This window comes from Amphiura filiformis, chromosome 1 (genome assembly GCF_039555335.1).
Source record: "Amphiura filiformis chromosome 1, Afil_fr2py, whole genome shotgun sequence".
Lineage (NCBI taxonomy): Eukaryota > Metazoa > Echinodermata > Ophiuroidea > Amphilepidida > Amphiuridae > Amphiura > Amphiura filiformis.
In genome coordinates, this window is record NC_092628.1 from 99477194 (window position 1) to 99503393 (window position 26200).

At 35.1% G+C, this 26200-nt stretch overlaps 1 protein-coding gene across 1 annotated transcript in view; it reads right to left on the reverse strand.

Moving 5' to 3' along the window:
* LOC140159926 (uncharacterized) overlaps positions 1 to 26200 on the reverse strand; it is an 84435-nt gene that overhangs the window by 25770 nt on the left and 32465 nt on the right. The gene's annotated exons all lie outside the window — the stretch shown is intronic.

Consider the following 26200-nt stretch of genomic DNA (forward strand, 5'->3'; position numbering starts at 1 on the left):
CAAAAAGTGTTGGACGTTTCTCCCTCCCGAAAAAGTCAGGCACATGAGACAATCCCTTATATCAGGTCTTTGGATACCCTTTACAATACCATTTCTCGTGTGTGTCGGATGTTTTTCTGAATATTTGAGGTCATTTTGTCTTGCTACATTAGTGGAACCAATGTTTTTTGGCATTCTGACACCTCAAATGATCAAACTAGAATAGCTTTCACTTTTTTGCTATCCCTATACGTCCCAAGAGCGGTCTAAGGTCATAATGGGGACCAAATTTTGCGTATAAGTTGGCAACCAGCTTATTTTTTGTTACTTTGGGTATGCCAGTGGACTCGAATCTGTTGTCTTCCAAACAGTACTTTTAGACCGTGACACTATATGGGACAAAAATTAATTTGATTCCAATTATTCATTCCGATATGTCATATTATGCGTCTGGCCACATGCACCTCAGAAATGTAATGCTTGTGCGTGTACGACCTATAGTTTAGAAGTTATGGGGCACAAAAGGTCTTGAGGTCGATTTTCTTGTTGTGTATTCGTCAAAAGTCAAAGTTGCTCTAATTTCCATAAAAGTTGAGGTAAATTGTTCGTCTAGCCTAAAGGTTTCAGAAAAAGAATAGTTTGCACTATCTGCGATGTCTATTTATCATGTTACACAGCAATGAGTTAAAAGATATGTAGGATTCCATAGGATTCATTGACATTGTATTTATTCATCATCTATCTTCTAAACTATTATTTTCCTGAATCCCGTGAACTTGAGAAACAGTTTGCCTTCATTTCTACGAAAATCTTTTAAAAAAAGTTTAATTTATCACCCCTGTACAACATGCAAATTGACCGTGGACCTGTTGAGCCTCATAACTTGGTAACTACATGTCCTATGCGCAGATGTGTTACATTTTTGTGATCATTAAGCCCAGACAAATTCAGACTTGACATTAAGTATGGAATGTTTTGTCGCAAAATTCCAAGACTGGTCTGGAAGGGGTCTGCATAAACCGAAAGGGCTAAATATTAATTGGGGTGTGCCGGGAGATGATGGTGTAAAATAATAGTTTGATAGAAAAAGTGCTTTCCTTGAGTTTACATTATGCGCTCATAATGTAGTGAATTTGCTTAAAATGGCGGATTCAAGAAGACTGAATTTGAGTTTTGTGGTAAAATTTCTTAATTTAAACAAGATTATTCTGATATTATCAAATTTATTGAGGTTTGAAGTGATATTTACTGAACCTAAAAACCAATACGTGTTCGTAAGATCTAAATTGCATTTGCAATCTACCAGTTTTGAAAGCGGGAGGAGCTTTAAAAAAATGTGGCTCTTAAAAGTGGTACGCACTCAGAAAGCTTGAAAGGCCCCCTGTGGCCAAATGTTATATACATACTTACTGTATACACAAACAGCATGAGTTCATTGGACAACCAGGAATCCGCGCAGTTGTTTTTGTACCGTAACTTTATAACATTTGACGCAAGGGAGGCCTTCAAATTTTTAAGAGCAATATTTTTAAGCTCCTCCCATTTTCCAGAAATTGGTATATTGAACGTGTATTTCAGCTGTGATAATGCCAATTGCTGACGAAGTTTAGGAAATATCACCTCAAACCCGAATAAATTTGATAATAACATAACAATGTCCGAAATTGTGTCCCCCACAAAGCTCAAATTCAGTCTTCCTAAATCCCTTTAGGTAAATTCACTACATTATAAGCACCATAATGTAAACTCATGAAAAGCGCATTTTCTATCAAAAATTATTTAACCCAATCTCCCAACACCCCCCATTATTGATATTTAGCCCGTGCGGTTTATGCAGCCACCTTCCAGACCACAGTCGTGAAATTTTGAAGGACATGACAATACAAATTGCACCAAATTTATGAATTTAGTACATGTTTGAGATTTGCTACGTTAAATGGAGTAATATGAGACCACTTTCAGTGAAATCGGACCATTTTTAAAATTCTACCTTTGTATATAAATTGTTTGACATATGACCTATTCGATGTTATAACATTTGAACTAAGCACTGTAAAACAATGACAATTTCCTTTATATTTTGAGATACATTACAACGTGAAAGGATTTTTGGCCTCATTATGACCTTGGACCACTCGTGGGAAGCATAGGGGACATAATATAGAAAAATAGAACCAATTCTACTCATGTAGCAATATATTACCAGAAACACATACACGATTATAATAAATTTCCAAAGACACAATTATAAAGGATGATTTGATATGATTTGAGGACAGAACGAATGGAGTTGTTTTTGAAGGTAAGCATTTATACTTTATGAGCTTTATCTACCTTTTGATTTTTCCTAAGGCTTATTTATTGTAACATATGTTAAGTATCTATTATTATTTTATTAATTGGAGTTAAACTGGGAAGAAGTATGGAATTAAAATAATGACAAAACTAAACCCGAATAGAACGATAACAGAGAAGAATTAGAAAAAAGAGAAGTGGACAGGAAAGGGAAGAAACAGAAAAGAGAAAGAGAAGAATAGTGAAGGTCATACTCATAGCTACTAATTACATCTAGAGCATAATGGAAACAAATGGCTACGGTTTCTGATGATTCTGATGATGCCGTATTAATGTGGAGTTCGGTTGGTACTATTGTAAGATTGCAAACAGTAGAAGACATTTAAAGCACACAAAGGGAACACAAATAGCAGCGAAGTAAAATTATCATAAGAAAATATCATAAGAAATATCGGGATTATTGTTAAATACAATATTGTTCGTTTTCTTTATCAAATTTAGTGACAATTTATTTAATTTGAACCAGTTATATATTATTTTTACTTCTGTATTTATAGTCAATTCAAGTTAGGGTCACGGTGTGAAAAAAAAGTATGTTGGTATCATCAGCATACAATATGAATGTAGAGTAGATGTTGTGCAGGGAAGATCATTGATGCAGAGTAGAAAAAGAAGAGGACCCAGAGGATAGGTATCTATCATGGCTACCCCCTTCAACATGTCACTTGTGCCCGGCCGAAGTTTCATCATCGTTATCTCCTACATTAAAAAAATGCTTGACATAAAAAATATATAGCAAAACTATAATCAGGACCTGTAATTAGCATTCTACGCTGCTTACATTACTAAAGGGACTCACTGCGCTAAAACTGATTCCCTTGTAGGTTATTGATTATAAAAATATGAAATGCTGACATGAGTGCCATAATGTTTACAATATATTTGGCAAGATGTGAGAAATGTGGGGCAGGAAGCGCATCATATGAGTGCCTAAACAGCGAAATGATGTCAGACAAAAATGGTGTTTAACATATCATGTATATTGATAATATTTGCCTCCTTTCCGCAAGGGGTTTTAAAGTAGCTAGTCAGGCCCGTACGCAGGGGGGAGGGGGTGCGACCGCACCTCCCCAAATTTGCAAAAGTATACAAAAAGTCCCAAAATTGAAGAATTTGCGAGCGTAGCGAGCAAAAATTCTTTTTTTTTACGTTTTTTGGTCAAAAAAGGTCAAAATTTTTAGGGAAAAGTCCACTTTTCACAAAATCGCCCCCCCCTTGGATAAAAGTCCACTTTTTCAAAATCAGCACCCCCAAAAAAAATCCTGCGTACGGGCCTGCAGCTAGTAATATTGTTTTACTGTTATTCTAATTAAGCAAACTTTTTGAACATTCGAGATGATGTAGACAAGCAACGAGCACTTACAAGATATGGTTCTTATCACTCATGTCGTTTGAAATGTCTATCAAAGGAGATAAATTCCCTTAGTGTAGTCCGTAGGATCTTATCTTTTTTTAAATTCTTTATCTTGATCCCACAATTCATAACATCTTTGTCCAAATTTAGACACCGTTCTACTCTTTTTAATTCTAAGAATCTTTGTACACTACATTTAAGGGTAGACGCGGTATTGTTGGTCGAAGCAGCCAAATATCGATTTTCATTATCTAAATCGATATATTGTTGCAAAATTATACTTTGATGCTTTGCAAAAGTTCATTCTACAAATCATATACTTTAAAAACTTGCTTGATTTATTGTTGTACATTACGTTTTACAAAAGTGTTGATGTTTCAGCCCTTTTTACAACATAACTCAAAAACCACAGGTCCTACAAAAGTGTATATGTGATATTTGAATCCTTCTACACACTTGCTAGGAAATGATCACTGCAATTTTTGCCAAAGCTCACTACCATTCACAAGATGCTGTGAACTACCAAATCACAACAGTTTAAAATAGTTGCTAACCTTAAAAATCAAAATGTGAAATTATGCAAACACATCCATACAATAATATTCATAATCAATCGAGTAAGATCCTAATTTTTTTTTAAACAAACAAATTAGGACCTTACTCGATTGATTATGAATGTGTTTGCATAATTTCACATTTTGATTTACTTTAGCGGTGAACCACAGTAATAGTCTAAGTAAGGCTCTTGAAAGGACTATCTACTAATATAACGAACCGATTTGAAGATAATAAAATAAAAAAGAAGAAACTAGGCCACAAGGCAGCTGAAGATGAACAAGTTAAAGAGCAGAAGCCAAAGGTAAAATTCAGGCGATGGTAAATTCTGTTTTAATTTCATTGAATTATGAAAACTACAGAATTCGAATATTAATAGGTATACAATTATTATTTAATAATTTAAATCAGCCATCATGTTAGTGGCATAGTATTTTGGAACCCACTTTTCATCGCTAGCTTGGTCTTTTAGGTGGCACAAAAAGGTGTCTAAGAGATGCATTATTGTGTCATGATGTCAACATTCCAGGATTGCAATATGACACACAAGTGTCTCAACACTAATCAGAAAAACGTGCTCAGTCACAAGTATTATCACACGAACACCACCAAGCGCTTTACAAATCACGCGGGAACCACACAATCATCAAAATCTTCCAATGCTGGTTAGAATCTCAATAGATTTTATATGAACTCGGATAAATCGATGTAATTTAGGGCGGATAGAAGACTACCATTTACGTCAATCTTTGTTGTAATTTCCATTTTCAATAAATAAGAGGAAATTTGTATCATCTGTCACCTGCAAATCATATTTATTGCTACATAAAAGACAAATATTGTATAACAGTTTTCCACTTACATAATTCACCAGCATATTAACCAGTGATTTTTCTATCATTAGCTAAAGGTTTTCACATTTCTTCCAAATCAAATATTTTTAATATTTTCTTTTGACTTCATATTTTTAGATTTGAATATGTAAATATATATATCTTAATATAATTATGGCAAACACAATTCGGTTGTGATAAAATTAAAATAAACAATCTACTTGTTTATTGGACAACGTTTCAAATTTATCAGGTAATTTTAATCGAACCACGTGTACCATATTTCTGGTCAATTGCAAGGGGATTAGATGGTTAGACGCTAATGTTCAATCTAACATATAATTTAGTTAGTTTAGTGGTTTAAACCTTTGATCACAACGCAAAAATTTGCGTACCTGGAATTCCAGGTACGCAAATCTTTGTGTTTTGATCAAAGGTTTAAACCACTAAACTATGTTTACTACCAACACAGATGAACTTTCATTCTAATATAATTTACTGTTAAATATTTACCAATTTGATCGACATGATCGGCTGAATAACATTAACTTCGACAGCTCACTTGTTAATGCCGAGTTGTCAATGTCTTTTTGCATTTGAATGTTCCTTCAAATATTACAGACTACCCTCTTTTAGCTTATTTGTATTGGCTAATACAATCTAAACAAAAATCTCAAAGCTCAAATATATCTTACAGTTAATGAGAAAGAATTCAGGTTTTCTGTTGGTACCAATTTCTGCAATTGTATCAGGAAAAAAGGGGGAACGAAGTAAGAATCAGATCATTCCCCTTTAAAAGAAATGTATCGATATCGATCAACACTTGTTGACTTAATTCCTCGATATGAGTGCCACCTAGTGATCCTATAGGCTATACAATTAACAATTGAAAGGAATAGGCTATCTATTACGATGATGCAAAAGCTATTCAATATGTCGACACAAAATGCAGTAAGGCCCTTCGATAACCTTGATTTGCAAGTCAAATTGAATGGCCAGAGAACGTGCGTATCTTTGTGTGCCATATATAATTACTACATGTAGTATACCTTTAGTGGAATGCCACCATTATTAATAGATTCAAGGAGACTTTGCTAAGACGTTACTACCACGTATTGTTGTACCGCGCATTTTGGAGAGATATACACATATTCTACATAATCAAGATTTTTTCAACATCACATAAACAGCTTTTCGACTATATACTAAATAACAATGATTCTATTTAGCATTGATTTACCTATTCATCAGTTTGCTTCAGAAGAAGTATATATATATTTGATACTTAAAAGATAAAATTGTTTAAGTAAAATATACCTCATAATGGTTTAAATCGCCAAGGGTGACTTCAAAGAAGACGTACAGGATATAAAGCCATATGAGTACTTCCCAAGCGCATTATGCCAGCCTTTCTTATATTACCCCAAGGATATTAATGACCACTAATACTGCAAAGAACTGCATACCGTGACTAAAAGAATCCAGTCCGTTACTGTTCTTAGTCAACAGGTCAGCACAACCGTTATTATTTTGAAATTTTTCGAACACCTGTAAGGCTATTAATTTTTGCAACTCATAACCAAATTACCGTAAATAGCACGTACTTAAGGTGGTACTATATACACCCCTTGATAAATTTGTGACTATTTTTGCATTTTTCTCAGAAAATAATAACACGCTGGTAACAAAAGCTATGTATATCCAGTTACTACACTGTAATTTCAGTGACTCAAGACAGGCGGTCCGTTATTTATGATAAGAAAAGAGGTACTGACTGCTAGAATGTACCTCATATCTTAACATATAATGAAACACTTGTCTTGAATCACCGACATTTCAGTGAAGCATTTGGATTCCTTGCCCCTATAATATACATAACATTTGTTACCAGTGTGTAGTTATTTTTTGAGAAAAATGCAAAATTAGTCACAAAATTTATCATGGGTGTAGAACCACCTTAAGACGCTTTTCACGAATTGAATTCAGGATATAATCAGTCAATCAAGAGGAAGATCATAATTATAATGAAATAATGAGAACATACATACTTCGCAAATTGACTTTAAGAAGACATCCTCTCTTTAATGTCTCAATCTTACTCCTGAGATGCAAACGGTTGATTTACAAAACGTTTTGATCATTTACATGTATGGTTTGCACACCCTTTACCCCAAATATGCATGGAGCTTACACATCAAAGTCTGATGTACACCGGCAGATAAATTAAGCCTTTTGGCACGTGTGCAACCAATGTAAATGTTTTTACATCATTCCACCAAAGACGTTTCTAACATAGTATCTAAAATTCATCATATTTGAACATGCATAGGATGATAATCTATGGTTCTTTTCAAAAGAAGATTGCTGCATTCTTGGAGCTCTTTGTTAACACTAAAATATATTTTACTGGGGGTCAAGTATGGTCGATAGAATTGGAATTTTCCCCTCATCAAATAGTGGGTGGTGTAATATTGCTGAAAATTGCACCTGATTCCTTAAGAAGATCTTGACGTTGAGCAGTCTGTTAGAGAACAAACGATAGGAATTTTTATTTTTGCTATCCTCAACCATGTGATATTTTACGAACTGGAAGCGAAGACTTAAAGTTTTACGATGAAGTAAATTATTATTTTATTCACAAAAATTAAGGGACGCACCATTTGATTCTCTGGGAGGGGGGGCATGGGAGTTCAGTGTATGAAAGGAATAAACTGTGCATATGAGATATGGGTTCAAGTGGGAGAAATATTCACTCCGTGAAGAAAATAATATCCATGTCAAGTCAAATATAAATATCATCAAATAGACATAACATGATAATCAAACAGGAGTCAAGTGTAACGTTATCGGCATAATTACGAAACAGGACGTCAAATAAACTCAAGTTCAAGTATGCTATGAGTGCACGCGATTTTGCCATTCTTTTAACAAGGTGCCGAAATCGGTGCTTATAGTTGTCTCATCTTTTCTTATAGACCAAAATGATGCTTCGTCATGACTCCTCTGGGAACGTAATTGGTACACTCATTAAAATGCTCTGCGTATGCACATTCATGAAATGTAACATTACACTGGTTTAACAGATACGATGTATGGATAAGATAAGCATGCAATATCAATTTTGATGAGGAGGAAACGAAAATTCACACCACATATTCCTGTCATATTCCTTAATGCTAGCCTCGACAACTGGATTGAAAAGTCATCTTTATTTCATTAAGTAAAAAGTAATATTAAGCAGAAAGTAATATTATTACCTATACCGTCTTGGTGTTACAGTAATACTAAATTTATTTCAACGACGCAATTTTAAAGCGTAGAACGAATGGGGGGAATTTTGAGTTATAGATAATAATTTGTCAGCTTATATCAAAATAATAAATAACTAAATATTTTAAAAATCTAAAATCAATACATTCTGTTTTTCCAAAGGCTTGACAGAAATGAACCCGAATGGAACGCCTGGGCACAATACTGTATCAAAAATGTGGCTTTATGAAGTTATTGATACCCAGAATGAAAATAATGATAAGACGATATTAAAATATAAATTCTACATAAATTATCTCGATTTCAATATGAGGTGAAACAGAAACCGTCATGGTAAATTTCCTCTAGTCTGACTCTTTAAATCCTTTTATCAATATTGTTGTAGTAGATCATATTGTATAATGGTCAATTAAACTGTTTGTGAAATACTCTTTTTATGAGATGTCAAGTGTAATGACATATTTGACAAAATATAAGGTATTGACATAATTTTAATAAAATAGTATTGTCTGAAATTATTAGTTTTGCTGTTAAAGGAATGCGGAGTTGGGAAGGAAGGAAGGCGCAACGTGACACTGAATGTCAACTCTTGAAGCTCAAATTGGTAAATCAACATCTCAATATTGCAATGAATGTTAAAAGGTTTAAAAAAAAATCAAAACTGAAGTGTTAGTGTTTATTTCTTTAAAAAACGGACTTAACGCGCAAAAAGGATTCTTTAATCAATAGAAAACGTTAGCTATTAAGTTATGGGCTGGTGTTTGTGATAATATTTGTTTGTTTAAACTGTTTCTGGAGTCGATCTTACTTTTTACGATAATTGCTTACCTAGATGCTGTATTTATCGAGTTATCGTGTACCTAAAGCGTCATTTTACCGAGAAAATGAACATTGAAATAATGGCCGTGGAAGTTTAAAGTAGTCACATTTTGTACTTTTATCGAATCTCACAGGAGAATGCGACTGTTCTCATTTTTCTACCTTACATTAGGTAAACATCGGGTAAATCCACAGCCCCTTGAGGAGTTTAAGCGAAATCCATTCATAACTTGATATTTAAATCGCAGGAAAGAACTTAAAAAACCCATAGTGCAGTTGGAGTTTACAAATCTGGTTTTCCTTTCCTTCTATTTATAAAAAAACATAACAAAGTTCATACATATCAAAAAAGCTCAATTTCGCGAATGAAATAACGTCTAAAGCATACAGCCGCGTTAAACAAGAGAATTAATCAAGTAGTTTTAGGATTATACCAAAATGTCTTAGGGGGACGTACATCTAGTGAACCCTGTATGAAATGTTAACATGAGTGCAACTATGTTCACCATATACTTTACAAGGTGAAGGAAATGTGGGATAGGAAGCACATAAACGGCGGAACAAAGTCAGACAAAAAATGTTGTTTAACATATCATGTTTACTAATATGCCAGGTGCACTACTTCCTTTCTGTGAGGGCTTTTGAAGCAGCGATTAACATGGTTTGTTCTGTGTTAGTTTAAGCTAACTTATTGGAAATGTAGACAATCAAGGGACATGTAAAGAATGATGCACTGCAATGGTAGTTTTTTACCACTCATGTCGTTTGAAATATCTGGTGAAAGGAGATACCAGAATTCCCTTATAGGTGATATCTAAATTGCCTTCCCAGGAAACCTTACCTATAGATCATATAAAACATATTAGATACGGTATCATGGACGAAAGATATACAGATCATTCACCAACAGGCAAAGTCCCCGTACTTTGTATGCTACGAAACTGTGCACATTCATGAGGGCCGAGCGTTCAATCGTCCGTATCTAACAAATTATGCCAACATTGAGTGCCTTTGCGAAACGAGATAGCGCGTGTTGTTTCTTTTTTGCGTTTACTTGAAAGACCGTAAATATATACTCGTTATGCGCGAATCAATTTCGTCTCTCGCACTTCATGGCACGATTGGCCCTCATTAATGGGTGATGGTGGGACTTTGCCTATGGGTGATTGGTCTGTATCTCTTTAGCTCATTATTTTGTCTTCATCACTTTTCAATGCCAATTGAAACGACGGAATTTGTTCTTTGAGATACGTGGCCCCATAGGATAGCAGTACCTTGGTTTGAAGGGGCTACCCTAAATCAAACCTCAAATAGAATAAATAAACTATTTTTAGTTTCTAGATTTTCCATGAATGATAGCATAATGTCACATTAAGAAGTCCAAGCGTATCTATATACCAATGACGTAATCATCATCACCATTCAGCTGCGGAACAGGCGACTACAAGATTTCTCCATATGCACATTGATCTTTGACCATGTTGACAAGTGCGACTAATGTAGGTTACATAGGAGGTAGGTGGTCGTCCATGTCTTCTGTTGCCATCCGTTGGTAAGTAGAGAGCATATCTTGTAGTAGGCTTCACCTCCGGTAGACGAAGGTTGTGCCCCAGGAATCTCAGTTGGCAATTCCTCACGCAGAAGATAAGAGGATAAATGTTGGTCGTGGCATATATGCTGGTATTTGAGACACGATATCCCCCGTTTCATATTTAGCATAATTCTTAAGCAGGAGGTAGCAAACGCGTTCGTTCTGCCCTCCTGTGACAACACCTATAATTCACAATCATATAGGAGAGTGGTCACACAGGACCCAGATAATGCGGAATAATTCTAACTCTGCCTTGTGTCTTCTCAGGTCGCTTGCAGCAGATGCCATTATGGAGCCAAGATATTAAAAATCTGTCACATGGTTGATGGGTTCACCATAAGACTCTTTGGTAGTTTACCATCATGTACCCTCTCCTGAATATGCTAATTATGAGGCTGAGATCTTTTAATGCCGATGTTCTGGTCAGCTGGGCCTGTGGCCAGGAGATAGTGGATTCCAGTAGGTTAAATACCACTAAATAGGCCTGGGCGATACACTGAAATACGACGAGGAACTATTTGTTTTCATGGAAAAGACTGCATTAAAATCGCTGAAATTGATCAAGTTATATAGCCAAAAAAGTACTTTTTAGAGTTTGATGCTTCAAAATGGTACATTTTCTCTCATTATATGACATTTTTGATGTAATAGTACCAAAATTCATACGCACGGCTTCGGTTTTTAGTAAATAGTCGCCTTATCATATTGTAACTTTCAGCTTCGAGGGAGCACTGTCATTTTAAGGTGTTTACGGTTCAGTGCGTTAAAACAAGAAAAGTCTCAGGTCAACCTATGTTGAATTTTTGATAATTTGGCATCTAAATCATATAGTTTCACCTGATATTGGTGGCATTGAACTGTGAGAGTTCTGAATGTGAGAAAATTCCACCCGAAATTAGGCATTTTCCCATTGAAACACGTGTAATACATAATTAGTGGTATTTAACCAGTAGCGCAATATCAGAGTTATCATCAGAATGTTACTTTAATAGAAAATTTAACTTTGTTATCAGTAGACCAACACTGTCTTGTCCCTGAGAGTAATATGCTAACGCTATGTTGAACAATGGGGTATGGTAAGTTAATGGTTTGGCCACACCACATTGACCCATGATAAGATGGACAAGCCAAGTTCCGTTTTTATCCACCGCTTAATGCTCTCATCCTTGTACTAGTGTCCCGTAGACTATGTGAAAATTACATACAATTTATATTCAATCGAGTGACTTAGAGTTTGTTTACACGCTCACCCAGAAGGGAACCATAATAAACGTTATGTTTGAGTTCGCCAAAAGTCGGGCATGGAAATAAGAATTACCAATTTCTTATTTCTCGACGACCCAAGGGCAAAATTGTACACTTCATTTGTTAGAAGTGACCGTTCTTTTTCTTGCTCTTTTTTAAAATTATGTTTCTCTTTCTCTTCATACAGGCCAACATGCTTATATAAGCCTTTTCGCTTGGATTGGGCATTTACCTTGAGCCTGATCCATTCATGATCAACCCAAGCGTGTCTCCGATTGAATTGATTGAAAAACTAAAAGAGAATATGTCACACAGCAGCAGAAGAATCAGGTTATAGAACAGAACAATTCAAGAGCAGTGGATCAAAATTCAAGCCACAGGAAATTGTAGCCCAGTGTCATTTTCAGTGAGTTTTACTGAATTTTATAAGATTTAAGTGTACAATTATTATTTCAAGGAAGACATTATATATATAAGCCATCCTGTTAGTAGCATATTAGTTTGAAACCCACTTTTCAATCGCTAGCTTGGTTGTTAAGGTGGCACAAAAAGTCCCGGAAAAAGGTGTCTCTGAGATGTGTCATGATGTCAACATTCCAGGCTTGCAATATGACACAAAAGTGTCTCAACACTAATCACAAAAACGTGTTCAGTCACAAGTATTATAACACGAACACCACCAAGCGTTGTACAAATCACCCGGGAACCACACAATCATCAGGTATCTTCCAATGGTGGTTAGAATTCCAATAGATTTTATATGAACTCGGATAAATCGATGTAATTTAGGGGCATATATAAGCCTACAACTTACGTCAACCAGCGTTTCGACTATTTGTAATTTACATTTCAGTACGTAAATGGTAATTTGTATCATCTGTGATTTTATTTTATTGTTAAGGGATGAGGTATGAACGTTTGGACAGTATTTATTGTGGGACATTAGAGCACATCAGACATATCGAATTGCATTCTGAATACGAAGAATGTCTTTCTGATATCAAATAATTTTGATTTTTGAAATTCGCAATGTAATACACATTTTATGGCAAATGATATTGATATTTTTGATATTTAACAGTACTCGAAGTAAACATTATAAATCTGATGATTTATACTTAAAGTGTATGTAGGTGGGATGAAAAGCCGACGATCAATTAAAGATTTAATTCTTTCCTATTAAAGATATGGATTTTTTCCCAAAACACCAAAAAAAAATCGGTCTTTTCAGCTACATACACTTTAAGAATATATCATTAGATTTATAAAATTTACTTCGAGGACTGTTATATATCAAAAATGTGAAAAATATCAAATTTTAATAATTTGTCATAACATTTGTATTATATCGTGAATTTCAAAAAATGAAAATTATTTGATATCAGAAAGACATTCTTCGTATTTAGAATGCAATTCGATATGTCTGATGTGCTCTAATGTTCCACAAAAAAACTGTCGAAAACGCTTCCAGATCCCTTAAAGTAGACATGACAGAGGACAAAATGTGGTTTTCTAATACATGTAGTATAACACAAAGTTCTTGCATTTCCCCCAAATTAAAGATTTTTTAATATTTGTAATTCTCGTAATTCTTCCAAATTTGGAATGGAAAGAACATGCAAGTAGATAAGAACCGCTATATCGCAAATACAAGTCGGTTATGATTAAATAGAATTCTTGAAATGCTAGATGTTTAAGTTTATTTTCTACTTTATTTGATAAAGTTTCAAATGGAAATGGGAATGGAAATTTTTGGACATGTGTGGGTGTCTGGGTGTGGATTAGCGTGGGGTGCGTGTTCATACGGTTTGAATCTCAGGATTACTTCTCATGAAGTGCCTCACCTCCCTACCTGATTGCAAAAACTGGAAACTTTATTAAAATATGATACATCTGAAGATCAAATTGAGTAATTACCTATTTTGATATTTATCAGTTACCGTAATTGAAATCGAAGAAGACGAACATGATACATAATCCTCTTCCAAAGTCACTATGCCATGTTCATTCTTTTTCTTACCGCTATATTTTAAACTAGTTTTCTACTGTGAATAAAATACACTCCTTTTTTTAAATTTAACAGGGCCAAACATCAGCACACCGGTATAATTGTTTTAACCTCAAGCAAGTACAAGTTTTTCGAACATGAGTTAAGCCGTTACCTGTAGCAAATGATAACCAAATTACCGTATGAGACGCGTTGCACGAACTGATATTAATCAGCCAATATAGAGCAAGGAGATCATAATTGTAATGAGATCATAATCTACTTTGGGATTGCTTGATTTTTTTGGGTTATTTTGTTTTGTATTGTATTTTGTTCAATCTTACCCTGCAAATACAAAACATTTCGGTCATCAACACATAAGGTTTGCACACCCTTTTCTTTATTTGGAGTTTACATGCAAAGTATGATCCTTTACTGTCTGGTGTACGAGTGCAAGCAAGACGTTCCTGAAATAGTATCTGAAATCATTTGATTATATTTAATGATCACCACTATTTACATAATAATAATTACAAAGCAAACGTTTACTTCTACCGCATGGCGCTGTAGGTCCACTTTATATTTAATTCTGCATTGACACAGAACAAAATAGAAAACTTGTATTGGAAATGCAGCTGCAAGTGAGTAAGGTCAGGACTTTAAAGTCAAAACTTCCTCTGCCCTCCATTGCTACTATGATGTATCCCCAACTCCCATTCTAATTTTTGCTCAAGTGGAAGGAAAGAAAGAAGGAAGGAAAGAAAAAAGACAATAAAGAGATTGTTGTTTTCCTCACCACAGTTTTGAACCACCGACCAATTGGTGCCAACCAGCAGAATGGGAATAGCAACGCGTGTGACCGTCGCCCGGCCAACGGTTTGGTACTTATAATGTATTTTGACATGATTACGCAATCGGATCACGTGAGATGCATGGTCTTGCAGTCGCTTCGTGCTATATTGTTTTGTATGGTCTAGCAGCGCCAGGGTTAAGACATGTGGTATAGGGCAGCAAACTGTTGCAGCAAACTGTTGTTGCTATATGTGATGCATTCAAGAAAAATCAGTCGGAACTCGGAAATATTGATTTTGAGATATAGCCAAACAAAGGAAATATTTCATATTTCCTTTTGTTTTCTGCTGTTTTGGAAACTCTTTAGTTGCTCATATCTTTGGAAGTGGTTGTTCAATTTCAGTGGGAATTTCTGCAAAATGCAGCTTTGTATATGCTTTTTACTATTCTATAAGAAACTGAAAATTTAATATTTCCGAGTTCCGACTGATTTTGCTTGATCGCATTATGTATTATGCTTTCTGTTTAGATCGACTTCAAATTCGCTGGAGAAGTAGTGATGTAACAGGATTATTTACTTTAGCAATACGGCGAAAACAAGTTATTAATGTATAGGCCTGCACTAGACGTACGCTGTAAATCTGCATCGCACCATTAATTCCCGGCATTGATTATCATGGATATGCATAAAGACCTATGGAAATTTCACACTCTACAGAGTCCATGTACGTTTCACCCGCACCTGTACGATTAGTGTGTTCGAAAAGAGCGACATTGTATTCAATCAAATGATTGCACACACATACATACATAACAGGTGATGAGTGCAGCCTACTTATAGTGCAGGGCAATATATTAAAATTGTTTTCACCTATCGCTACGGTGATTAATCCTGTTACATCACTACTGCTACTGCGTATTTTCGCAGGATATGGGTGTACAGTGATCTTGATGTGCATAATATCAGCTAGCATTTATATGAAATTCACCCTTTTATCTTCAACATTGTATGATGTATACTTTAAAAGCAGAAGCATTAGAGACTAGGAGTTTCATTTATACTTCATATGATCGATCATAAGAACTGCGAAGCCAGTTCAGATGCATTTGTTTAATATTTTCTAATAATTTTATTAGACTGTTTTAGACACGGTTCAGATCATAATGGAAGCCAATTCACACAATATTTTGACCATTTTGTTTTCTTTTTAATTTCAAATTGTGCATAAATTTAGCCTAAATTTGCTTTATATTTGACTAAAATCAGACATTTAGATCACAAATTATGGTTGTTCAACCTTAAATCAGTTACGCGAAATACTTTTTCACCTATGTTAATTAATGTGTAGTGCTCTATCTCTTTTATATTCTGTTGTTTTTCATAGCTAAAATATCATAGTATATGCAATTTCACAGATTTTTGGTGTAGATTTTGTCATTCTTTGATGGTTAACATTGTTGTAGAAATAAGGTTTTTACAATATCATTTGCATAATTCCTTTTCACCCACATGTCTATTCCCGTCATTTTAAACCTTGCGCGCAGTTTTTTACCCATAACCACTTATCTGATTGACTTAAAATTTTGGATCAAGGTTGGAGTTCACTTGAGTTCACTTTTACGTTAATTTATAACTGAAATTGAGCGATTATCAAAATTGGCAATTCTGTGTAGACATTATGAACACATCCTAAACCAATTTATATTGCGAAAAGTATAACCATGGATTGAAAGTCTCTAATTAGAGGTTAATAACTGCGCATCGGTTATTTGGAGGCATTGTGAAAAATCTAAACATTTTGCCTTTGGAACCGAGGAATATCCCGAGGGCGCAGCCCCGAGGGATATTCCGAGGTCCAAAGCAAAATTGTTTAGATTTTTCACAATGCCCGACATATAACCGATGCAAAGTTATTAACCTCATTCATAACCGTCACTTTGATCTTTTAACTTTACAAAATAACACAAAATTTTCCTCAAAAGTTTGTAAAAATAAACAATTTTTACATCTTCCCTTTCCCAAAATCGATCAGGCTAAAACAAAACGACCAATAACAAAAGTGCGTATCAGAATCTGTGCAAATATGGTAGCGCGCAATCCAAATACGGCAGCCAGCGCGCGCGCAGTTCGTTGGACGCACAATACGGCGCACGCAGAAGTCAATTGTGTGCGACATTGGAACAATTACGCATTTTGCGGTCAATTGTGAGATATTAATGACCTCGATTTGCGTTCGCGTTTTCACAAATAATAAAATATGATTGGATCGCACCCATCGCGTTTATTAATGAGGTTATGAATGTGGCACATAAAGCTCACAGAACTTATGAGTACGATCAATTTCCTATTATTTACATAATTAAGAATTAATCACGCCTAAGCGGTCTTGCCTTTGCCAAAGGTATATGCAACACTTATTTAATTAATGTTCACGAAAAATTCATTTGATGCAATTAACGCTTCTCAAATTTTAGTAAAATGTAAATGGCTGTTATTTCGACAAAGAAATTATCCATTTCAATGCCAGGTGGTCCATAATTCCCGCTATATGTCCCTTTTAAAATTATATTAACCCGAGTCATAAAAAGGAAATGAAAGACACACACAATATTATTATTTGGTATAAATAAATAGCGTCAAGTTTAACATTACCAGGAAAATACACAGATACACAAATAATTGTATAGAAACTCAAATTCGCGTCTGATACAAACACCGGTGATTTTTCCACTTTTCAACAAGGGAGCGAAATCGTTGCTTGATGTTTTCTCATTATGCTTCTCCTGATATATAATTTGCATAAACTAGCGGTCAACCGTGCTTCGCGGTCACAATCTTTGGCGGTCACGGCCCCGGGGTCACGGCCTTTCGGTTGGTAAATTGTAGTGATATGTTCGGTGTGTAAATGTTCTATTTAATACAATATAATCATTGTCATTATTTGATGGGCATATTATAAAATAATGATGACCCCTCACTCCAGTGCAGATTAATATCATTGTCATTATGTACATCAGAGAATGACAACTATATTAGGTTCATACAAACTCGTTGGGTCACATACATTGTACATGTTCAGGGTGGGTGTGTGTGGCAGATCAATATTGTGTAGCAATTGGTTAGTGGTTGTTATTAGATATATTAGATGTTCAGAGTCTTTACCTCCAAAACGGACATTTTACCCTTTTGAGTTAATGTTGACATTATTGATTTGGTGACTCTTCAAGATGTGTGACAATTAGGTGTAAATGAGATGTTCAAAGTTTGGACAGGGTTGCCAAAGCCAGGAATTGGTAACCCAATTGGGTGATTTTTGTTCCATGCGATTTGCACATTATTTCCTGTCTCATATAAAGCAATGGTTAAGGAAAAAAATTGAGCTAGTTCTCAACATTGGCTCCCGTAACTTCCAGTAGTTACATAGAACGCCAATGGTTTTATAAGAGGAAAATTGGGCAATTTCCCAATGATTTGACCCGCGATTTCGACTGAAAAATTTGGCAACCCTGAGTCTGAATGCCTGAGGTATAATAATACGGCCTAGTTAACTTAGTGACCGGATACCAGACACAGGGCTGAGGCTTCTCACAAAAGACTATATATTGTAGTGTATTTTGACTGTTTTCTCAGTGTGTAGCTCGCAGGGAGCTTTCAGTGCTCTTGAAACTAATTTACTTAATTTGACACCCTTAACGTAAACAAAAACAAAATTGGATGTTTTATTGGGGTGCGGTCAACCTTGTACTACGCCTCGCAAAAGCCCATTTTTCCTAAACTCAGTAATATATTATAGATGTTTCTTCTTGTGTAAATGAGAAAAAATTGCTTCGTCATGACTGTTTGGCAAGATTATTAGAATGCCAATTCGTGAAATGTAACAAAGATTTCTTTAGGCAGAAAATATGTGCGAGAGAAAGGGAAAATGAACACCAAGTATTTTTGCCATATTCTTGAATGTGTAATGTTCCTTGTTTGACCGGCACGAATAATTTTCTCAACGCACACTCCCAGCCACTTATTCCCACACCCCAACCCCCTATACATTTATCATGTGATTGATAGAAAATGCTTGAGAGAAGCTTGAAGAATGTGGAAAGAGAAAAGAATTGCTGAAAGAACGACTTTAAAAATAGATTGCGTAAGCAAACTGCTTCTCTCGGTTCTCTAGAGATTCAAGTGGCAGACGTTTAATAGTTACATCCTCATCACCCAGCCGAATCAACATGAGCAGTGATGAAGTGACGATCAGTACTTAAGCATCGCGCTAGCTAGTCACCGCAGGGAAAACAACCTCTTGTTCATTCACTCGTTCATTTCTATTATTTCTTAGTTGTCCAACAGGGTGAGAAAATACTCAAAAACTATAAAACAAATTAGAATAGTTGAATAGCAAAATCAGAACTAATCTGTTACTTGAATTAAATACGTGCCAAACGTAATTTGAGTTTTAAAGACAAAATCGATTGAACTATATATTAATACTAGGCATGTCACAGTGGCTGCACAATACTTCTGCCACACTGTGCATGCAAGCATAACAGTAAATTGAAAAGCGCGCGCATGAAAGTTGTTCAATTTTGGCAAACATCCATGCCGAAAAATTAATTTCCTCATATGTGCTATTTATCACAATTGTTTGAATTTTGATATATGGTGTGTGAAACCTTTCTGTGACTACCATCGTTGTTTTTTAAATAAATATTGCTTCGTTTAAGAGCTACTACCTGTTTTTATGGATTGCTGAAGATCCCTCATAAATCAATAAATATAGGCCTTTTGAAAAATCAAGATCTACCACCATTTAGCTGAAATACTAATCTTTCTAAGCATGTAAATTATTTCCGTCGACAACGAATGGCACACTTGAGGAAAACGATTTGAAACAAAACATTTTTTAAGTGAGTTTAAAGGGAGTAATATCCCAAACCACAATAGCTCTAAGCCATTGTATGTGTCCAAGGCCACACCATATTTGTATACGCGGTATAATAGAGGGGCTGTTCCTTTTACCGTTTCTCTGCCCATGTTAATCCAGATAACCAAAATGTTAATTTAAAGTCTCATTGCAAATGAATTTTTATTTTTACTTTTCGGATTTGGCTTTGAGCAATGGTGACAAATACCATATTTACAGAAAAAATGAAAATTCTATTCCAGACACCGTCAAAATGTCAAAGTTTGTATTTTTTGTATTATATTAAAGTAATTAACTGCAGATTCTTTACTCAACATCATAACAGGTTCATACTTGACAAATTCATGATAAAAATAAAAAGACTTTCATTAAATATTGAAAAAAAAAATTACTCATGCCTAATTTACATAATAATATCATGAATACATAATTAGCTGTAATAAGCTAATTTGCATAATTGATTACTTTTTGTGTATTTTTTTGTTATCAATTGAAAGAACTTTGTATCCATATGTTTGTGAAAAAAACCGCACCCTGATATCATGTACGGTTTTCTTTTGGCATCAATTTTGCATATTAATTAGCTGAACTTAGTCATTTTTTCAACTTTTATTTGTCTGCAGATTGGCCGGAATTGCTAAAATAGTATATTTGGTCAATTTATTATAATTATTCAATGATAGATTTTTTAATTTTGTTTTCTTTGACGAAGTTAAAAAAGATAGGCAATTAACCTGTGATACTTAAATTAACGTTGCTTTTTCAAGCAAGTGTCCAAATAAACCTTCAAAATCTCGAAATGTGCCAATTTTGTCATTATAGCAATTTGTGGCAGATTTGCATTCCATTTATGAGTATCTTAAAATTGACACTACGTCACAATGCATTGACCGATTTCAATTCGGTTTTTGGATTTTTGATGCTTTAATGAAGGTCATTCATGTAGAAACATTAAATAACGTGTTTCTGCTGCCCTTATTTTTGAGGTGATATACCTATTAATACATGATATATTAAATTAATGCATCATAAAAGATTGTAATGATCTACCTTTGAATATATCTAATATTACGACCGTCCAATAATCAAAGAATTTTTAAGTGCATGTAATACTTTGAACTATTTGTTCAAATGTACAGTGCAAATAGACCCATTTTCCCCACGAGATCTCGTGATAGGAGACTCTAATTGCTAGACACGACTTTATTTGAGTTACCCTCGACGCGGCCTTGACGTTCGTTGCTTGGTTCTGCTTTTATACTTGGACTGTCCATACGAGCTCATACGAGCCTTCATAATGTAAAGTAATATCAAACCATATAATTCCAGTTCAACTACGTAATAATACACGAATCATAAGGATGATTTTGAGTAATATTGGGCAGTATAGACGTTTATCGCAAATATCGATTTTAAACATTAAAGGGCGAAAGCGACATTGAACTTCATTTGCGTTTCTGCAATATAAGATTATACTCATATTGCAGGCCCTTTAAGTCCAAGCCATAGAGTTTCTGGCATACTGTAGCATATGAAATTTGCAGGATAGATCAAAAAGTAAAACTTTGCGCAACTCAGTTTGGCTCTATCATTCCGATTTGGGTCGTATCTCAGCTTAGCGTCGACGTCATTGACCTAATCACATACTTAAGCAACTTTGTGGATCCAACCCAATTCGGATTAAGCTGCATTAAACAGAATAGCCTCCCCGAGTGAAGATACCTTAAATTCATTTGTTCGTTCCTGAAACTGTAATAATAAAATCTTTAGAGTCTCCGTATGAATACAAACCAAGTGAAACATACGTGAAGTGGGAGAGGCAAATCAAATTAGAAATAGGGAGGGAGACATATAGAAGATGCCAAACAAAAGCCTCACCGGTATTGACTGGTTTTGTTATGATTCATGTGGGTTTCCATGAAAACAATTCATTATAATGTGCAGTACCTATAGTGACGTAATAAAGCGTATAGGTACTTGAAGTAGCAATATTATTGCAACATTCGTTTGCTTAGAGTAGGAAGTTTGAAAAGAAGAAGGAACCAACAATAGCATCCGTGAATGCCAATATTACTGATGCTTGTATCGTATGCAGTGGTATGATATCATTTAAAAAAATCTTATTTGATTTATACATTGGGTCATTTAGTCTTTTAATGCTCTTGTGCTATTCACAATGTGGCCGGGGTACAGAATACATATTAGCCGCAGTTCAGGATTCAACTGCCAGCGAAGGATGCAAAAGCACGCCAAACTAAGAAAATTATCAAATCAGGAGCAAGGTAAATACGTAGAAGAAGTCTTATGTACAACGAGAACCTTTGCGGAGCACCTCCAACCAACGTCCGAGCTGCAACCTCCAGTTAACCCAACTCCAACTTGATAGTATTTCAATAAAACGCTGACATCGTATGTGCTAGCTGGATAATAATGCCATATAAAATCATACTTTATTGTGATAAATGCAAGTTGACTGGCTAATAAATTTTATTCATCGTTGTTTGCATCTTAAATGCCCTGATTTTACGGTAGATGTGTTTCTGACACTTGGAATTATACTAACATAAATAACGATCTGAAATGTAATTGCAAACAATATTAAAAAGCAGCAATATACGTGGTGCACGTTTGCTTGAAATAACAGTACACTTTGATATATGATACAGGGTTTAAAGTAAATGTGAAATAAATCAAACCAGCTTATTTTTATATGAACCTGAATATTTTTATATTAATTTTGAGGTGAAATTTCTTATTGTATTTTCTGAAGCACAAGCAAGGGATCTGTCGTTCAATTCTGGAAAGATTAGAAATATTGAATTTGCATTTAAAAAAGATTGGCGTTCTTAAAATGGAATAACCCTCTAAGAATTGTAATCGTTATGCAAATAATACTATAATAACACGCTCTAGTGCTTTCACACAGCATCAGCACCCCCTTTATCTTTGCCAATGCCCCTACAATGCTCAAGGTTCCGTGTGGATATAACGTACATACTTTATATCACACTAAGCAGCTCTGCACACTAAGGGTTCGTTTTGTCCTTTATTATTATAATAATCCTTATGGTGGCCTAAGAAGTCTCTGGAGGACTGTTAGTAATGTAGTCACACTTTCTATACCACATTTCAAACGTCTTCATTGATTGACTTTGAAAGCTTTTTTGACGCTTAAATCACAGTGAGGTATTTTTTCATTCTTTGACGTTTACGCAATAGGAAACTGCGAATAGGCAACTAAGAAAAATTGTAACAAGTCAGAAATACGCATAATACGGATAGTGTCGAACTTTATACCCAAAATAAAATTCAAAATGACTAAAATGTGTTTTAAAGTATAGTCTGACTTGTATGTGAAGTATGCTGTTCTGAATTTATACATAAGGATGGTCGAAGGTCAACTTTGGAAAAACTGTAATATGCTCTGATTTTCACCAAAATGGTCTCCAATGTTAATCCAGTACAAAAGATGGAAGGTAAATCCTGATCCATAAAAGGTTAACGGGGTATAAGCACTACTCGATACGTCAAAGTCTATAGGACTTCCATTGACTTGTTTTGCACTGCTCCTCATCATAGAGGTCCAACTACTCTTATTGCAGTTGTTTGCAGCAGAGGAATACTGAATTTGAGGAGGTTAACAACGAAAAGGGCAATACCTAAATGCATACATTTTAATTAATTTTCAACTCCATAACTCCATATCTCAAATTGACCAATGCCACTACAGAAGACCATAACAATTTAACGTAGAAATGGTGAAGTAACAGGATTCATTACCATAGCCATGTGTCAATTCAAACATTGTGACTGTTTGAATTCCCCGCCCAGCACTTACAGATAGACTGCACTTATCACCTCTATATGTGATGCAATCTATAATTGTCAAAGAAAGAATTTTTATAGAATTACGATCCAGATCTTTATCTCTATTCTTTGATGTTGTAATAGTTTATGGTTATGTAAGGTCTAGGACAGTAATGTACTGATGTAGGGTGTAAGGCACAACATCTGTTTGGTCCTATAGCGGTATCGGTGCCCGGAGAGGTACTGATGGTACTTTTTATCGTACCCTGAACATTTGTACAGTGCGTTCGTTTGTTTTAATTTAAATGAAAAACAATAACACTATGCAACTGTTAATTATTATGCTTGATACAATTTATTACATCTCCAGGGGGGTCTTTAGTTGCTTACAATAAGATGTTGGGACATTCCCAGATTTGTAATGTTAGTAGTGCATTGCATCTGCATCATACGGAAACATCAAAGAATTGCTGAATGTGATATAATAGTAGAACATGGGGAAAAGCAGATTGATTTACTATATTGCGCCAAAAAAGTATCCTTACGCTTGGAAAAAATAATCACAATTTCTTTATTAGTACAAATTGACAGATTGTATCCAAGTGTTGTGTTGTGTCGTGTTCAATGTGATTGCAGCTACGTGATCTCATAGAAGGGTACTTTCGAACCAGTCATATGTTTTGCGTAGACACGGTGCTACCAATAGAACGAAGATTTTGAGTTAGTCAAAAGTGCGCATCTTTACTAAAAATCTTGATACCCTGTTGTCTGTTGAAATACTGAAGTCTGCTTTATGAACCAACACTTGCGAATGTAAGTGGAAAAGAGCGAGGAATAATGTCCTGAAGAAAGTGGGGGAATGGCAAAAGCTACAGCAATTTGGACATTGGCATCGTGCATGATTTTGTATGCAAAGGATTATGGCAGTTATCACCAGTGGACTTCATGGGGGCACAAATTTGGATAATACTACAGAGAAACTAATCAGCATCAAGAACAAAACTTTTGTCATCTTGTATGTTTTACATGTTAAAGCACTGTATTAAATCATATTATACTTTTCATAAATAACTAATTTGTTGTGAATTACCGTATAATATCAGTCAGTGTGTTCCTTGTATGTGTGTGAACCTTGGGCGGAGCGCGCAAAAATTTTGATTTATATAACTAAGAGATCGCGGACACAATTTGATTTTAAGTTAAAAGAATGCTAACGTAGCGCGCAGTCACCAGCCCTTAATACCTTTTTACCCCCCATTTTTTGTGTAAAAAATATGACCCCCTATTTAGAGTATAAAATTCTATGACCCACCAGCATATTCATGACACCGCCACCCCCCCCTCCGAATTCCGGAAAAATGACAGCCCGCTAAACTCACATACTTCCAAGACTTAAAGGAGTGATCTTGATACATCTTGGAACTAAACGATCAACTGCAATGTTGCACTGAGGTGCTTTATCTCTTTTACTTGTGTTCATCTTAACCTTGATTTTTTAATTGCCTTATGGCAATTGAGGTTGTAGTCTTCCTGTTCCGTTCCTGTATCTACGGATTATCCATTCTGTTTTATTCGACACTGTGCATACTGTATGCTCTTGGTCAATAAATTATAAGAAATTCCCACAGGTTTCATGTATTTCAATTACCCCCCAAGCTTATCGTAACATCAACACAGATAACTATAATATCTACTGTGTTATTTAGTTTGAATATAACTCAATGTTTGCGGGTCTGGTCATCGTTTTCCTACTAAGGGAATTGGAACATCCCCATGGTCCACCTACTCCCCCGTTGAAATGTCTTTCCGCACCCCCTATAACCGCAGAAAGTGTTAAATTGTAATGATACTACAAATGGAAAACGTATCAAACCTAACTGTCACTAAAATATAAACCCTTTAATAAATAATAGTCATAATTGCAGGAAACTGGAACCATCATTTATTACAAAAATAAAGAAAGAAAAAATATCCTTATTTTTCAGTAAATTGCACAGTAAAATTCCATTGAAAAAAGTGGCGGCGCTGTTTAATGAGGCTCATTATGACGTCAATACCCTGTTGCTCTCAAAAAGTTATCATCGACTTGCAGTTATCCCGACTGCACTGCTGGTCATCATCAACAATGTTTGATACAAACGCTATTTGGGTTCGGTTGTTATTATTATCTTGGTGTTGTTTTTTTTGGCCGTCCAGATTTTGGGCGATTGTCTTTCCTTGACTATGATAAGCTTCATATCATTCCCTTCTGGTGATCGGTAGTTTTTGACATTTTGAGCCTGATCTGATGTTAAAACTGAACAATTTTGGAAGTCGAAATTAAACTATAATGCGCCGCTAGATAGGAAATCCCTGTAGTGAGGATGCATGCTATTTACTGTATGGAAGTTATCTCTTTTGGATCGTGGCAAATAACATAATCGCATAACAATCAATTACTAATCCGTTGTAATCGGGGGATACCTTTATTCCTCTAGTATCACAATTCATAACCTTGATCATTTGTTATGAATCACATGTTTTAAAAAAGAGTTCAAATAACCCGGGCGTCATCTGTTGTTATGGTGGTCGACAAGGACTGACGTCATAATTAGCCAATTAAGCACAGCGCCGCCACTTTTCCTATGGGGATTTTGTACAGGTTTTTCATGAGATCATAAGAAAGTTTGTGTCGTTATTTTCTAGCAATGTTTAGAT